General features: G+C 39.5%; 1 long non-coding RNA gene across 3 annotated transcripts in view; it reads left to right on the forward strand.

Annotated features, from left to right (window-relative positions):
- Nucleotides 1-15,429, forward strand: part of LOC115637154 — a 113,130-nt gene that overhangs the window by 39,691 nt on the left and 58,010 nt on the right. Inside the window, exon 1 of one of the 3 annotated variants that reach the window (XR_003997177.1) lies at nucleotides 5,985-6,377. The exons of the other annotated variants lie outside the window; for them this stretch is intronic. This is a non-coding gene — a long non-coding RNA (uncharacterized LOC115637154). Of the gene's footprint in view, nucleotides 1-5,984; nucleotides 6,378-15,429 lie in introns of those variants that run through there. 3 annotated transcript variants of the gene reach the window in all.

Below are 15,429 nucleotides of genomic sequence, written 5' to 3' on the forward strand. Positions count from 1 at the left end.
ACCTGCCTTACAAGGGTGTTGTGAGAATAAATGCATTAAAAATTGTGAGGTGCTCAGTACAATAATAGGGCCAAGACAGGCAGATAGTCTAGTGGACTGGATTTAGGATTCCTTGGTTTTATTACCATTGACCTTATGCAAGTCACTTCACCTCAATTTCCTCATCTGTAAAATGGGGCTAAGATACTCCCCTTGATTTATAAAGTGGTTTGAGGCCAATGGATTAAAAGTGCTGTGTAAGAGCCAAATGCCTTTTTTGCTTCAAGGTTTGTTTATTTCAGTCTGATTCTCACATAAGTATAGCCTTCACATGACCCGCTCGGAAACAATGGCAAGAACAGTAAAGATTCTCTCAGGCTTGTGCGTATGATCTTTTCTTTTCTATCTCTTGCTTGGAGGCTTGAGAAGATTAAAGGGTTGTTTTATGAGCCCAACTCTGACCCAGGGGGGTCATAAGTAAAAGCAAGAGAAGTACACAGTGAGAACTTCAAAGTGCTTCAGAGCACAACTCTGCTTCAGTTCCATTAGAAATATTGAAATTGCCATGCCAGATTAGACCAATAGTTTGTCTAGTCCTGCCCTCACAGTAGCAAAGAACTTATGTTTCAGAAGAAGATTTTAAATCCTTCAAATGGACAGTTATGTAAATCATATTGGTAGGAGGGCATTTCTTCCTAGCTGTTGGTAGTGGGCTTATGTCCTGAAGCATGAAGACTGAGGTCCTTTATAAACATTTCTCCTTGTTACTATAACTGCCTATGATATTCAAATTAGTGAAATAAATATCTAAACTTTGAACCCTACTAAGAGCTTTTCTCAATAATATTTTGCTGCAGAAAGTTCTGCAGGTTAATTATTTGTAAAATGGGGCTAAAGCTTTACTTACATTTACCTCAGCTGAAAAGTGCCGTTGTAATGCTACAGTTCAATAGGGTTCTTGGGGATGGCTCTGGACGTGCTTCCTAGACAATGAAGGGGCAGAAAGGAGATTATGTAGGTGTCTGGCTGGCTGCATCCCACTTGAATTGACCATTTGAATGCTGCAGAGATTTAATTATGTTGTATTGTGTGCTTGGGTGTCTAGAGCTTTGCATAGGCATCTTTTTAGTTATTGTTTATAAATAAATGAAATAATCACATTATTTACACATTGTGATTGTTGGGAAATTTTAACCCAGGCCCTTCCTAGCCAAGAACATGAGCTAGATCCTCTAGTAGACTCCAGTCCTCTGCTGATCAGGCACAGAGGGGAACGTACATAGGGGAAAAGTGTTGTTATGACCATGATTTGTAAGTATTCCTTTCCAAAGCGTAGGGTTGGTCACATGTATTAACAGCTTGCGTGGTTTTACTGTATGCCTCTCTATATCACAACCAGACAGGTACTTGGGTTTTTCTGTTGACAGTGGCTACTAGAGGCTCAAGAGCTTTTGCAGAGTGATCAGTTTCACAAGGCCAGATGCTCCCTTCACCTACGCTATTGTGTGAGACAGACAATTATAGAAGCATCCTCTTTATGCAATTCATCTGCAGGCATAGCATCATAAGCTCTTTCGAGAGTGTTGAGGAAAAGCCCCTGAAAATTCCTGCTTAAAGCTTGTCTAAACTTCTTTTTAAAAAAGCACGGTTATTGTATTTCTCGAAGTCTGTTTGCAGCTACGGCAGAAGGAAACAGATGTAAGCAAGCCTATCCATTCCTTCTTCCAAGGGTCTGTTAGTTCCTGGATGGCAGCCAATGTTCAAACAGGGCTCAAGGCGGTACCGCTTTCTCTCCTCTCCCTGACCTGCTAACAGACAAGACATTTGTACATTACTGAACACTGAAGTACACACTGTGTCTTGCAACTGGACAGTCTAGGGTACTCAACAGAGTTGTAAATCTCCAATCGTACCTTTCGTCGCGGGAATCTTGGATATTGTCAGAAATACTCCCTTGTGAGCCGCCCTAGATTTAAAGAAAACCGCCCTCCCCTAGTACACACAAAGAAAGGAGCTGGAGTTGCTGTTGATACAAAGTCTCCTGTTAGCCAGAAAGTGATCAAAACAACCTTGTGATGTGAGTGATTGGCTGTGTATATGGTGTCAGCTCTGTGATACAGGGGGACTGCAATGTGTTTGTCAAGTTCTGTACTGCAAAGCCTTGATAATTTTTGTCATCAAACCAAGTCTTATGCCAGTTCAATGATGTAAGGTCATTTTAATTCCATCCCACAGTTGTTGGTGGGTTCCTCCCACCCCTTTTCCCTGGAGGTTAATCACTGCATGAGGTGATTGTCCCTGGCGCATTCTGTGATCTGGAAATTTGGTTGCTAATTACTGCCTTAGCACCAGGGAAGGAATCTGCAGAGTCCTGCCTTGTGAGTGACTGCACTGGTCCATGATTTGAATTGCAGGATGTTTCTGGCTAACTATGAGTCTAATGGGGGTTGACCAGTCTGCATCTGGAAGAAAAATGGACTCCCTTTGTAATCTAGAGTGTATACCTAATAAACTCTGAGCGCTTCCCATGCTTAGCAACACAAGAAGGACAATAGCCGTCTGAAAAGGGAGATAATCCCAGTTTAGGAAAAGCATAGTTGATTTTTCAGGTTTTTTGGGGGGGTGAGGAAGGAAAGGGGGGATACTTGTGTAAACTGGCCCAAACCTCCCTAAAAATCTTTCTCGGAGGATGACATTTTTCTTCCTCTTTCCCTTTCTGGTCACGTTTTACCTCTGGAGTTACTCAGCAAATTAATAGGTATAGAAATGCAAAGCTCTTTTCTTATTACACGCCATCGATCTGATTGCAGTGTCATTAATTGAAAGACTTGGGAAATGTGATGGATGGTTCGGCTTAGGATTCCACATTCATTTTGGCATAGCCCTGCAGGAGAAAAGCTGCATGAAGTTGATTGAAGGGCTCTTTTTGTCTGACTTGAATTATTCTTTCATTGTCAAACCTTGTAACAGCATTCAGACATAGGGAGATTTACAATGTGAAATCCTAAACGGGGTCTAGTCTTAAAATAAAATTGGGGGGAAAGGCTTTATCGTACGATGTTGAAAATAGCTATATTTGTTAAAAAACCCTATTTCTATCAATTAAATCTCTTCTGTGAATCCCAAGGGGTTAACTTTGCTCACTCAGTTTTGAATTAGTTCAGTGTTAAGGCCACAGATGAGAAACAGTTGCTTTAATCGTGTAGCTATTGTCAGCATTTTTATTACAGCCAAAGATGTTTGGTAGTTTGGAAGAGTTGGTTGGTTGGTTTATCTGACTACTATCATTTACCTCCATACCAATTTGCCCATTAATCTGGGGACCCCAGTTGTCCTATAAAATTACAGTTGAGAGTTATTTTTATTAGGGCAAAAAAAGCAGCAGGCAATATTTAAATTATTAGTTTTAAAGAAAATGTTTAGAATTTGGGAGAGCAGGAAAATATACAATATTCCTTGTGCTCTCAAAATTTCAGATTACTCCCAATTTGTTTCTGAAGGCAAATCTTGTCAACTGTCTTGTAATTCTGTTCTTAGCTGATGATCCTAGAGAGTTCTATTGCCTAAATTCCTGTTGCTCTTTTGTCTGTTAAATATTTGTGCTGTGCTGCTGGGAAATGCCCACAATATCACCAAATGGAACAATAAAAATCCAACGTGAAGGTACAGTCCATCCCTTACTTGTAACTGATGTTACTGGTGAAGAGTTTTTAAATGCAAAATAGCCACCCAGCTTGTAGTCTTATTTGAAAATAAAATAGTGCAATAACATTATAAATTGTAAATATACAAACGCCTAGGGAGGGAGGGAGCTAAATTAGACAGATTAGATGAAGAAAAAACATTGGTTTAGATTAGTGGTGTCTATTCCTCTAATTATTTTTTTAAGAAAACAACTCATTTTATCAGCATGTGGTATGTTTTAAGGACCGAAGGTATTAGAAACCAGGCTGTAAGCTCAATACAAAATGGGCTCAGAAACAGAAGAATTGGACATAAAACATAATAATGAAAATGATCTCTCTCTCTCTCTCTCAGCCTACCTACTTGCCTAAGCAGTTATAACACATCCACTACAGGGATTCAGATTTTCTACTGTTCTCTTTGCCCCCCCACTCCCCCACCATGAGACAACACGTTGGGTGTGATTATTTTGTGTTACAAACTCTTAAATAAACATTCCTTTAATTTGAAATATATATTGCAGGCAACAAATTAGTCCAATAAGGAAGATTAGTAATTCATATTAAAGTAGGAAATAGCCTATTCACATACTATGAAATCAAATGAGTTGCTAGGAATGGTTGTCCTGTCCCCATCCCTATTCTGCATATAACACTCTCACGTATGTATATTAAGATCTCATTCTTCAGTGAAGGGTGAGATTATTTTGTAGAATCTGTTATGCTTTTGTCTCTCTCTCTGATAGGACCTTTGGCAGAGGGGCCGAGAGCAGGGTTGTTTTAGTGGGACTGCAGATCCTTGCTAGCGTTCTTCTTATTATACAAATCCTGTGGTGTGTCTCTTTCAGAGAGCAAAGAGACTAGGATAAACCCTGCTCCTGGCATATTGGAAATCTGCTGTCACCATAGCACCTGCAATTCCCAACAGCTAAGTTCTGAAATGAAGTACATGGCGGGTCAGCACTATTTAAAATAAAAAAAGTCTGTTATTCCTTTTCTTCTGCTGGACAATCTGCTCTGGGATTCTTGCACTCAGGGCTCCGTTTGGTCAGGAAATTGTTTTACTGCAGCTTACCTTTAATCTTGTTTCATTGAGAACACCTGCTGTGTGGTTACCAGCGACTAGTTATTCACTACTCTTCTATCTATTACCATTCTCTTGTTGGGGAATTCCTCTTTGGGGATGTACTTTTGCTGCTTTGTTTATTTTAAAGAGAGTTTTGTTTTTAAGGCTTCTCAGGCTAAATAAAGCTGATGACTTTTGAGGGTCACTGGGAGGAAATAAATGGTCTGGTGTCCCTAACAAGCCTTCCAAGGATTGTGATATAAGTAGCAATAGAGCTAACGAGATAGTTAGGCAGCATATGTCTCCATGTGGGACTTTGTGGACACATTACCCAAGAGAAAAAAATGCTTCTTATAAGTAACAAACTAATTCCATCAAATGATTTAATTTTTTATCTGTGACATATTTCAAAACATTCCTTCAAATTAAATTTCAGTTGGCATTAGAATTGTTCTTATGAAATCTCTGGACATAAAATTGCCCGCAGGTTATAGTCGCACCTTTGAAATATTCTGTGCTTAGCAGACAGTAAACTGGATCTTTCTCATTCTTACTTCTTATTGGGGAGTCAGGGTGGTGGTGGATTTTTTGATTTGGGAAGGTGTTGTTTTTTATTTTTGTCCTTCTTGATTAAGTAGCATTTTGCTGGTTTTCCTAAGATGAAATTCATTTGTCGAGCTTAAAAAACAAATGAGAATAAAAGGTTCTGTATTTTTTCTTTTTAATTGTTTGGCTAATGTCTAAAAATGTGCAGAAAATACCCTTAAAATGTCCTTAAAAATAGCAGCTGTTTTTAAAAAATTAACTGTTTCGGTTTTTAAAAGGGTTTAATTTTCTCATTTTGTGGCTTAACTTGAATACAATCAACCCTCTTTTAGTCTCTTCTGAAGACATTAAATTTCATACATATTTATATATCACATTATCAAATACATATTTGTCAAATGCATCCTTAACTCCAGAACAGTTGATAAAAATAATAAGGACGCACAGCTACAGATCAGAGAATCTCTTTTGTTAAAACCTTTAAATCGCCATTTATTTATTTGTTCAATATCTTTTTATTGTGTTGTCCAAAGGAAAATATGCAATGCCATGTCTAATTATGTTAGTATTCACATTAATAACCTGTAACTTTACATAACAATGAGCACTAAACATTGAAAAGGCAGAAACAGATGCAATTATTTGTTGCTAACTAAGTTACTGTACGTGACCCAGGTGCTGTATTATTATTTGCATGTGCTTCCCACCTTTGTTCACTCAGACACATGGGGATCTCAAGCTATTGCTGACTAATTGATAGTTGTAGTAACTGCTATAGGCTCCTTAGATTAGAAATGCATGCAGACGTGTGTCTTGATTCAAACATTAAGGAACACACACTCTCACTTACTTACATGGGCAGAAAGTCTTCATACTAATAGAGGTGTGGGATGGAGATAGCAGGACATAAAACAGAAGAGAGAGAGAGGGAGAGAGAGAGACAGAGACAGAGAGATGGCATGCAGCATATATACCCCTACAAATAGTTCTAAAATGCGTTTGCCAATGGAGAAGTCTTCAGAACCTTCCAACAGTTCAGAACACCCTTTTTCTCTCTTCTCTGCGGGACGTCTCCTCCAGATTACTCGAAAAAAGCGGAAAAGGTGAGAGCTCTGCCATCTTAGCTCTGAATTCATCTGATTTCCTTCCCCCCCTCCCTTATATTCCTCATGCCATTGTCCATTCTTATGATGGCAGCCGCCCTTGCTCTTGAATGCAAGTGTCACAGCAGGAGCAAAAAGGGTTCAGGGCTGCATTGTCAAAGCCATGGTTGCTTATTGTTTCTTAGCCTTTCACTGCTCTGCTTTTCCAAGCCTCTTTCCCTATCGGTGGCCCCTGTCAAGGGGAGGAGTAGGGAGAAAATTGCAAGAGTTAGTCGTCCTTTTTTATTGCACAGTGTTATGATAAACAGCCCAGCAATAGATTCCACAAAATTAGGAATTATAACGATGGGACGGGGTAGGGTGGGGAGAATTCTTTGTAGGTTTGTGTTTGTCGCTGTCCATCTGTCAGAAGGTTGGTTTCTTAGGAAAGACTTTTGTATTGGTGTTTTGGCCAGCCAAAAAGTAGAAGCAGCTGCAAAGTGAACAGTGAGTTATTTAGCCACAAGGTAAAAATTTCCTGTTGCTATTTGGATACTGAAGCTTTTCAATCTTAAGGGGGAAAAAAAGCATGACTGAAAGCATTTCTTAGCTGTGGTCCATCCATCTATCTATATTTTACGTATAAAAGCAATATATGATGATTGCAACTTGGCTTCTTTTGAAAATGGTTCAACCAGAGAATGAGGTTTTTGTTTTAGAACATTGAATCTTGCGCTAGAAAACGAAGAGGGGAACAACTTTCTTGTTCTAGTCACAAGAAAGACGCGGGGTTGTCAGTTCATCTAAAAGTAATATTGTGTCGTAATTTTTTCCTCCCACAACAAAAATTGTGCTCAAATATATAGTTGGCATTTATAATCTGTCTGATTGTTTTCCACAAACAGGCCAGCTTTTCCGGTACCCCAACTTCAGGGAGGTTACAGAGTGATGGCCTCAAAAGTTTTTTGTTTAACTATGTCCTGATATTAAAAACAAATTATATTTATAAAATGTGTCTTCCAGTAAGAATACAAATGCATTTAAGTATCCAAGCTATATATTTTTGTTAAAGCTAGGCAAATCTGACCAAGAAGAAGAGAAGCAAGTTAAATTTGGGCTCGAGCTCTAAATTGCTCTACTAAATATCAATATTTTACCAATCCCCTTTTATAGTTAGCAACCTCAATGTAAATGAAATTTGCTCAGTGTGGAATTTAATTTTTAAAAGCATCTCTCATTACATTACATAGACAAAACCATTTTGATATCTATAATTATCGAGAGAAAACATTTCAAATCATTCAGATGTTTATTCCTTGAACTCTGAATATCTAAGTGGTTGTGAATGTCTAGCAATATTTTATCATGTCTAATTATAGTGGGCAGAGTGCTTTCTCAGTTGTAAATGTAGTTTAAGTCTGAGTGGGGTTTTGGAGAGAAATATCCTTTAACTGAACGTTCATACCCTGTTTTGGTTATATTTGAGAAGACCCCGTTGTTTGGCTCTCCCAAATGATAAATGTTTCTTGTGAATTATTTTGAAATAAATGGAGACAAATATTTCAAACCAACTCCTTCCCTTTTTAATAGAGAATTTTAGAAGTTACCGATTCAAGTGTGTGTTAATGGTCCGATGAGCACATTATCTTAATATATCCTGCAAACACCTTGACTTGCTTTGTGCAATAAGGTTTTTTAGACTCATGCATTGTCTTGTATTACCGAGGTTTAGGTCAAGCATGTGTCTGTTTTGAAATTTCTCTATAGATGAAACTTTTGAAGCAACATTGAAAGAACTCTGGCCTTATTTTCCGCCAAAGTCTGAATGCAGTTGAGGCCACCCTGAGAGCACAATGTTTAAATTCTATTCCACATCTGCCTTATATTTGCAATTGTAGGCCAGTGGTCATGGGCAAGGAGTACTGATCAGTGATAAAGTTTAGTACCTTCTTTGCCAGGAGATTGTCATGTCTGCCCTGTAAATCTGGACTATTATTTTTGGAAAATCTTCTTAAATGGGATCTGAACTAATAAGCTCTGATGATCCTTACTATGGGGAAAAATACGACTGTAGAACAGGATTCAAATATGTTAAAAATTCTGCACACTGGCTCTTTCAGATACGATAGGCTTCATTCTGATTCTGACTCACTCTAGTGTGAATAAGGAGTCAGTCTATTGAACTGAGTGGAGTTTTACCTGTGTAAAACAAGTAAGAGTGGTATCAGTATCAGGCTCAGTTAATTTATTTTCAGTTCAAGACTATGGACCATATCTTTCAGGTCTATATCCATGCCCAACTCCTATTTACCACTTGTAATGACAGATGCTTGTGGGCCAGGTACAATGGTCCCAATTCTGCTCTCATTTACATGGTGTAAATCTTTGACTTGGGTGGATACTCCAGTTTCACACCCACTAAAATGAGATCAGAATTTGACCTTCTGGGGTCCAGGAATAAACTGCTGAATGTTTTCTTTAGATAGTAAAATGTATTTCCAATCTGAAATAAGAAGGTTGGGATTTTTACAAGCGCTCTGCATTGGTCTAACTCTGTTCTCATAGATGTCAATGGAAACTTGACCACTGAGTTTTCATGGAAGCAGAGTTAGGCCAGTGCTGAGCAGTTTTGAAAATCCGATCCTAAGAGAGTAAATGGGAGATTAGCCAGCATAAGGACAGCAGGATTTGGCTGCATAAATGTGGTTTACTTCAGCACAGAGCAGTTAATGGGGAGTGAATGCAGAGCTGTCATGACTCTGGGAATGGGAGAACTGGTTTGGATGTAATAATAAAAAACCTACCTCTAAGTGCTTTAAGCTGTATTTAATTTGAGATAGAATATTATCTCCATATTTTTTGTGGTTTTTTGCAATGTTCAATAAACTTCTTATATAATAAATGATTGTATCAGTCTCTCTATTCCTCAAGCACTATTCTTACTGAGCAGAATTTACCCCCGTACTGAGGAAAGACCTAGGCACCTCTTAACTCCCCAAAACCAAGCTTAAGAGGGACTAAAGTGGTATGCAGGCCTTGTATTGGTCCCCTAAATAGCAGTGAATGTAATCTTACTGGTGTTATTGAGTAACTCTCAGTTACTTCAGTGGGAGTAACTTTGTATCCAGAAGGCAGAATGGATCATTGGGGTCCTATGTGAGACCAGAATCTGAGCTAAAATCCCATTAAAAAGACCATAAGAATGGCCATACTGGGTCAGACCAAGGTTCATCCAGCCCAGTTTCCTGTCTTCTGATAGTGGCCAATGCCACGTGTCCCAGAGGGAATGAACAGAACAGGCAATCACCAAGTGATCTATCCCCTGCCGCCCACTCTCAGCCTCTGGCAGACAGAGGCTAGGGACACCATCCCTGCCTATCCTGGCTAATAGCCATTGATGGACCTACCCTCCATAAATTTATCCAGTTCTTTTTTGAACCCTCTTATAAACTTAGCCTTCACAACATCCTCTGGCAGAGAGTTCCACAGATTGGCTGTGCACTGTACGTAGAAATACTTCCTTTTATTTGTTTTAAACCCACTGCCTATTAATTTCATTTGTTGACCCCTAGTTCTTGTGTTATGAGGAGGAGTAAATAACACTTCCTTATTTACTTTCTTGACATGTGTCATGATTTTATAGACCTCAGTCATATCCCTCCTTTTCCAAGCTGAAAAGTCCCAATCTTATTAATCTCTCCTCATATGGCAGCCGTTCCATATCCCTAATCATTTTGTTGCCCTTTTCTCAACCTTTTCCAATTCCAATGTAAATATAATGGCTACTGGCACAGCAATGGAAATCTCACAACATAATCCGTTCTCTTGAGATTTGTAGTCTTGTTTTGCAGTGAGGTTCAGGTGAGTTTCCTGACCTTTGGGGTTCGTTTTTCTCACTAGAACCTGAACTCTGAACCTTTTGAGGTTTCCTCAGCACGTTCAATTAACTATGGTAATGAATTTAAAAGCCAGTCGCTGTACACCTTGCTTACAACATACAACTCCCATTAACTTAACTGGGATTTACATACATATAAAGGCTGCAGGCTTAGAGAGTAATAACTGAGCACAAGCAGAGCAGACTTTTTTGATAACAGGTCAGGACAACGTGAATGGCCAGTGGAGGCCAATATTAAATTTTTATTGAATCTGCATCCATATTTCATTGTCATTTGTGGTATATAGGAATAGGACAGTATCTCTTTAAATAGTACATGACCCATCTAATAGTGCTCACTGTTCTGTGTTTTAGAAGCCGCTGGAACCCAACCAGAAGTGCAATGTGTACATGTATCTAGGCCTTGCATGTTGTGTGTATTCAGTGAATGTGCTGTGCCCATGTGGTTTCTTCATTTCATGTTTGTTATATAAAGAGCAAAAGATACAATATCATTGTGGCCCAGCTACTGATTCAGTTTAGGCAGCACTTCACTCTACAACTACGTGCATTTGCTTCAGTGGAACCATTTGTATAGTTAAAGTGCTCTTCAGATACATGCAAGGATCAGAATCTGCCCCCGTAGGTGGAAAATAAAACAGCTTAAGTTCTGGGGAGCAGCTGAGACAGAAAGTTGAAGATATGTAGAGGAATTCTCTGCCTTCCAATGAGAAAAAAAAACTGGTAGGAAAAACCTTCTCAACAATGGGAAACTTGGAAGAGAGTATGGAGTGAAAGACTTGCCCAGCAATTACCTTTCTAGTGGGCAAGATTGCCTTGGTTTTCAGTACATAAATGTAAATTTGTGGATACTGTGTCTATTAGAGATGGTTCAGAATGGTAGAGATGGAGGAGGGGGCAGGTTTTCAGATGGTGTAACTTGTCATAGCAGTTTATACCAGCTGAGGATCTGTCCTCGGACTCGTATTCTGATCTGAACTTTCCTAAAGTTGGAGATGTTTGTATCTGCTGCTTTGGTTCCTTTCTACATTGGAGGTGTCAAATGGATTAACCAGATCAGAACTTTGAAAGCTATTGCCAGTTAGCGCAACAGAGAACATTCATGTGATATTAATGGCAGCCAAGATAAGGCGGCTTCTTATAGGATTTCTAACTGGTTTCATTAATTAGGTTTAATAGTGTGTGTGAGATATTTTAGATGATCAAATATCAGGGTTAATTTGTATTTTACAACTAAACACAGTTTCTGCTTTGCAGCTGAGACTGCCAGAAGGTGCCTTCAAAAGGAAAATTAGCAAATGCCTTGTCTTCAGTTTGTTTGATTGTTTGTTTATTTTAGCTGTCTAAGAACTGCTTATGAAATTCCCACTTCTATCAGCGCATGTTCCATTTCTGGACCCAGCACAGTCCATGATGCAATGATAGTACCTAAGTAAAAAAGCTTGGGCAATACTCTGCCCTCAGAGACGTGTCCACCATTCCAATTGACTTCAGTAATAGTGGATCAGATCCTGAAGTGTTTGACTATGAAAACTTCCCCTGAATGGCACAAAATGAGAGACAGGCAACCAACTCCTACTGATTTTTTTCAATGGGAATTGGGCAACTAATTGTGCTTTGTACCTTTGAAAATCTCCCCCTTTGGTTCTTGAAATCAATCATTGTTTAATCTGAGCAAGGACTGAGTAAACGTACTTAGGTTAATAACTGTACATACTTACCCTTTTCATAGTCTTCTATCCTATAGTCTCTAAGCATCTCAAAAATTAGTTTATTGGAGTTGTGTAGATACAGAATCTGCAAGCACAATTTGACCCCTTGTGTAATAAATACTAAACTTGCTATGGGAGGATTTGTCTCATGGGCCATGTGGCTAAATCTTGGTACCTTACTTTCAGAGGCAAGAAATGGTCTTTAGAACATGGGATTTGAAGTCAAGACTCCCAGGTTCTGTTTTCTGTGCTAGAGACTGACTGACTGGGTGAGGACTTAGGCAAGACACTTAATCTCTTTGTGCCTTAGTTTTGCCGCCTGTATGAGAATAATACTGCCCTATACCTCTGGGCTGCTGTGAGACTTAATTAATGCATGTAATATGCTTTGTTAAAAGGGACTACAGAAGTACATATAATAGTCATCATTTAAAATTCGTTCTGCTAAAATGAGTGAATTTGTTTTGTTAAAATCAGACAAATCCCCCACACGCACACATTCTTTCATCGAAATCTCAGACCAAACCTCTTTGGAGGCATGAAAATATTCATTAAACTCTTTTCCTCGTTTGTTTTAATTTTCATTCAGGTCTGAAATTCCAGTTTCCAAACTGGGCTAAAAAGAGAAGTTCCAAAATCTTTTGAGACAGGCTATTTTAAAGAGTGCTTCTGACTTTCCTGAAAGCAAGAAGTATTGGATATCTAACCAGAGAGTCAGTCCTCATTAGATTTCAAACATTGGGGCCAGATCATACAAGGAGCCGAGTGCCCTCCACTCACATGGATTTCAGTGGAAGCAGGGGATGTAACACCTTGCAGTTCCCAGACTTGATTCCCAGTTGCTGGAGTTTCTGGAGGAGTATCCATAAGGTTCAGAAAAGCAACTTCCTATTCAAGTGCTTATTCCAATCAAAATCAGCCTCCAAGATTATGGAAGTTCACCCATTACTGATAGCTACCCAGTGTCATCCCACATTAATTGGTGTGGTCAAATGCGAAAACACTGAGGATAAAGATATCTCACTCTGTGTCTCTCAGGTAGTTGTACTGGTGAATATCACCATAGTATCGGAGAGCCTAATGAAAGTGCTGACATAAACTTAAATGTAATGGCGCAAAAATGCTAGAATAAGAAACCTATTGTGTTTCATGTTATTTGCACTAGAATTTATTGCAGATCACGTTTCCTGTATGTTGCCCCTCTTTTCCGCCTATGATACTCACCTTAACCCCTCTACTTGTTTGCTATTCTCTCTCCTACCTATTTTGTGGCTTTCCCTGTGCATGGATCATCCTCCCAATCCCAGTTTGTCAAGTCACCGTCTTCTCCACATCAAATCCCTCCTAAATTCTGACGTCTTCAACAGCACTCAGAGGAAAAGAATTACCCTGTTAATATATGGATGTGTGTTTGTTATGGATCTAAATAGATTAGCTAGAAGATGTGCATATACCTAAACAAAGTAACCATATAGTCTTCCTACTGTAAGCTTTGTACTTCCTTCCCTCACTTGTTTATTAACCTCACTTGTGTGAGGTCTAGAATTAGACTGGTAAACTCTTTGGGGGCAGGGAGCCAGGGCAAGTCTTTTTGTTTGCTCCACATTGTTCATAGCACATTTTGGGGACTGCGTGGATAGGTTTAAGTGGTAACAATTAAGGGTTAGTTCAAGTACAAGTTTTGCAGAAAAATGTGAGATCAGCATAGCTGGCACTAAGACCCATGCACAGACAGCAGGCGGAGCTTGGGTGGTAAATGTCAGTCAGTGGAACTATGCTGATGGACACTAGCTGTGGATCGGGTCCTGTTTGTTCTACTGAAAAGAAATTATCGGCCTGATCCTGAGAGGTACTGAGCATCTGAAGTTGTTATTCAAGTCAGTGGGCGTTGTGGATGCTCACAACATCTTCTTTCAGAAGACGTAGACAGTCACTGGCTTACTTCTCAGTGATGAACACTTATGTACCACCAGTCATTGTACTAACCACTTGTTACTGTGATGTAGGAGGATAGCAAAACCCTTTAGAGCCAGTCTAATCTGTGGTGTAATGCCATATTCAGGACAAATGCCCACTAATCACTATTATCAATGCACATTACTCCTCCATCTAATGTTACTGATATTAGGGGACAAAGCACTCTTCATAGACACTGACTGAAGTTAGATTAAATCACAAAATGCAGAACCAGTCCTATCATTTGTTGGGTCTCAGCTGATGGAAACTGGTAGAGTTGATGGTTTCTCTGGACCAGCTGCTGGAGACTGGATGATATGGACTGGTAGGGTTACTTCCTTCTTCTGTATTTGTATTGTTGGAGGGGAAGATATAATTACCCACAAATGACCAAGTTTTGATGGGATGTGGAACCTCTGAAAAAGCATGTCTTGCTTTGCTGGTTAAAAGTGCTTCAGTTACTTGTACTGTGTATGTCACGGAGAGCAGGAATTGTAGGCATTTTTGTGTGTGCATAAAATTACACAAAACAAAATTTGACTTTCTTGAATGTTCATACCAAAAAAGCCACTGACACAAACGGACGAACGTGGTTCGTACCAAGGTTACTATTCAGCCAGTCAGCTCCCAGCATGCAGAGATGTAATATTTGTTTTTGTTTTGTTCACAGATCTTTTAATGGCTTGGGAAAACTTTCATGGGGTCAAAATTAACCTAAGGTTATTATTTGTATTATGGTAAAACCTAGAGCTCCACATGAGATCAGGACTGCATTATGCTAGACATAGTACAAGCATAGAGTGAGGGGCAATCTCTGCTCCAAAGAGTGTAGGCAGGAGAGACAAAGGAAGTATTTTGCAGTATTGTTGTAGCCATGTTGGTCCCAGGATTTGAGGGAAACAAAATGGGTGAGGTAATAGCTTTTATTGGACCAACTTTTGCTGGTGATAGAGACAAGACTTTGAGCTCATTCGTTATGTGTGTGTGTAGTCATATAGCGCTTTTCATGTTTAAAGCACTTTACTACCCAGGAGCTTGACTCACTTCTTGTGAGTGCAGATGGGGCTACATCAGAGCGGGGCACAGCTCCATGGTGGGAGAGAAGGCACTGACGTTATCATCATACTTCTCCAATGGAGGGTAGCTTTATGCTTCGCTAGGGTTCCACAGGTGAATAGGTTGCTTAGGAGACCTATTGAATCTCCTATAGGTCTTCTCATCTGGTCCTGCTATTCCTGGGGCTTTGGCAGCCATCTCCTAGCCACTTGGCAGTGGGCTGGCAGGCAGCTTGCACTTCTGGGAAAAAATTCAAAATCTGGAAAACTTCCCTAGGATGAGACAAATCTTTCCCACCCAGCTCTGCCTGAACCACTGGACAAACACATCACACCACATTTCAGGGACCATCCGTTTGTTCTGTGTTTGTATAGTTGCCAGCACAATGGGGTCCTGGTCCATGTCTGAGACTCCTAGGACCTATGGCAGTACAAATAGGAGTCCTTACTGT

This window comes from Gopherus evgoodei, chromosome 19 (genome assembly GCF_007399415.2).
Source record: "Gopherus evgoodei ecotype Sinaloan lineage chromosome 19, rGopEvg1_v1.p, whole genome shotgun sequence".
NCBI classification, from domain to species: Eukaryota; Metazoa; Chordata; order Testudines; family Testudinidae; genus Gopherus; species Gopherus evgoodei.